Below are 2,949 nucleotides of genomic sequence, written 5' to 3' on the forward strand. Positions count from 1 at the left end.
TTAGGCTAGAGATATAAAATGGAGAGAGCTGGGAAAATAGGAAGCATTTATCGAGTCTATGTACGTGAGAACAAATAACCAAGGTAGCGCTAAGAACAAGCTCTTTCAAAAAGAGGAGTTCTGGAAATCTGAAGGCCAAGATGTTAAAAGGATCATCTAAAAACGTTTAAAAAATTGTGAGGGGGCCAGGCACAGTGGCTCGCGCCTATAAAATCCCAGCACTTTGGGAGGCTGAGGTGGGCAGATCATGAGATGAAGAGATTGAGACCATCCTGGCCAACATGGTGAAACCCCATCTCTACTAAAAATACAAAAATTAGTTGGGCGTGGTGGCGCTTGCCTGTAGTCCCAGCTACTCAGGAGTCTGAGGCAGGAGAATCGCTTGAACCTGGGAGGCAGAGGTTGTAATGAGCTGAGATCGCGTCACTGTACTCCAGCCTGGCAACAGAGCGAGACTCCATCTCAAAAAAAAAAAAAAAAAGGAAAAATGAAAAAAGAAATTGTGAGGAATTAAGTCTGTGTAAAACTTGAGAGAATGGGCCATGAGCTAACATTGTCTTAAAATATAGGGCAATAATTCAATCATTGGAAGAAAGCAGCAACAGGAAAACATAAGATTACGAGCTGGGGATTTTCAGGGAGGAGAAAGAAAGAATGGCCAGAAAATGAAATGAGGGAATAGTTAATATGCGTTCTACCTCCCTCTAAGCTCAGTGGTAATGATAATTGTAGAGAAAACATGACCACCGCTTGAGACATCTGCAGGGGAGGCAGTTTGTTCAGGTGGGAGGAACAAGAGTGTGCATCACAGTCTAGATGGATATTAGGACCTAGATTACTTTCCTGCGGCTGCCCACCCAGAGTCCGCAAACTGAGTTGCTTTAAACAATGCAAATGGTGCTCGTTTCCACAGCACGAATGCTAAAATTGGAATGACATAAAAAAAGATTAGCACGGCCCCTCCACAAGGATGACATGCAAATCCATGAGGCATTCCAGAAGAATGCAAATGTATCCCCACAGTTCTGGAGGCCAGAAGTCTGAGATCAGGGTGTTGGTAGGGCCATGTGCTCTCTGAAGGCTGTAGAGGTAGATCATTGCTTACTTCTCTCTTCGCTTCTGGTGGTTTCCAGCTTCTTGCTGTCCTTGGCTTGAAGATGCATCTCTCCAGTCTTTGCCTCTGTCATCACATGACATTCTTCCTGTGTCTCTTCTCCTTTTCTAATAAGGACACCAGTCATATTGAACTTATGGCCCACCTTACTTCATTACGAACTCATCTTGATTATATCTGCAAAGATGCTATTTCAGAATAAGGTCAATTCACAGGTACTGGGGCTAGGACTTGAATGTATCTTCTTTTGAGGAGTACAGTTCACTCCACAACAGGATTAGGAGTGAATTGCAAGCCCAGGAGGAACAGTCTCACAGTGAACAGAGAAAATCTTCCCAACTCTTCGTTTCTTGTGTTACTGGTTCCAAGGTATCCGTTTCTCCTGGTACTCTCTCATTCAACATATCAGCATTTCAGTGCCAAGAGCTGAAAGTGGCTCAGAGAAAAGAAGCGCAAGGTGCTGCCCCCACAGACTCTGCCCAGGAGGTCTCATTCTTCTTCATGGACTCTGAGTGAGACCTGCTGCCTCTGGGACCCCCTGTCCCTGGAACCTCTCTTGTTCCTCCCTCATTGTGTATTTTCTGCATTACCCACATTGTGTAACTCAATCTGTGTATTAGTCCATTTTCATACTGCTATAAGAAACTGCTCAAGACTGGGCAATTTATAAAGGAAAGAGGTTTAATTGACTAACAGTTGTGCATGGCTAAGGAGGCCTCAGGAAACTTACAATCATGGGGGAAGGCAAAGGGAAAGCGAGCACCTTCTTCACAAGGCAGCAGGAAGGAGAAGTGCTGATTGAAGACGGAAGAGCCCTTTATAAAACCATCAGATCTTGTGAGAATTCACTCACTATCACAAGAATAGCACGGGGAAACCACCCTGATGGTTCAGTTTCCTCCACCTGGTCTCCCTCTTGACACATGGGGATTATGGGTATTACAATTCAAGATGCGAATTGAGTGGGGGCATAAATCCTAACCATATTACCATGTAACTGACAAAATGACCTTGTAAATGGTATCTGCTTATTGGACACTTTTCTGCATACTAAGGATAAAAGACATTCAAAGCCCTGCCCTGGAGGAGCTTATGATCCAGTAGCACACACATGGCTTTTCTAACATTTTTCCTTCTCCTAATTAGATTCTCAGTTCTGGAGGGCAGACCCTTTTATTATACATGAATTCCACCCACCCACCCATGCAGTGCCATAGTGAATAAATATTCCGTGATTATTTTAGAGTTATGGGCTGTGATTTGAAATCCATGAGTGGTCTGCTATCTTGTCAATCACACTAGTCTCCACTTCAGCCCAAATACATGGGGACAGAAACTTTATTTCTATATTGAATACAGATTCCTGGTTGGCTGGCAAACAATAGTTTTTAATCACAGCAGATAAGAAAGTGGAAGAAGTGGGTATTTTTTTTTTCTGAAAACTTGATAGATCTATACTTCAAAATCCTAAGGAAAAGATTATAGTTCCTGCATTGGTTTTCTGTGACTGTTGTAAGAATTAATACAAACATGGTGGTTGAAAACAACAGAAATGTATTCTCTCACAATTCTCTAGAAAGCAGGTAACACATGGATAATGCAAAACATCATGCAGCCATTAAGCTTAGGTAGAAAATTAATCACATGGGATGCTGCACATGATACTTTTAAAAGGAAGGAGGTAGATTTATGTATATGTTATAATCACTTTGGAACGAAAATAGCATAAATTATATGAATAAAAGTAGGAAAAAAACATGGAAGGAGTATGCATTAGCAGTTAATAAAAATCATTGTGTTTAAAGATTATAAGATGTATTTTCAATGCTTAGTTT

General features: G+C 41.7%; 1 non-coding gene across 1 annotated transcript; it reads left to right on the forward strand.

Moving 5' to 3' along the window:
- Positions 1–897: 897 nt before the first annotated feature.
- Positions 898–1,005, forward strand: LOC116270387. The gene has a single exon (XR_004178429.1). It is a non-coding gene; the product is annotated as a U6 spliceosomal RNA (small nuclear RNA).
- The last annotated feature ends 1,944 nt before the right edge of the window (positions 1,006–2,949 follow it).

The sequence above is a fragment of the Papio anubis genome, chromosome 14 (assembly GCF_008728515.1).
Source record: "Papio anubis isolate 15944 chromosome 14, Panubis1.0, whole genome shotgun sequence".
NCBI lineage: Eukaryota > Metazoa > Chordata > Mammalia > Primates > Cercopithecidae > Papio > Papio anubis.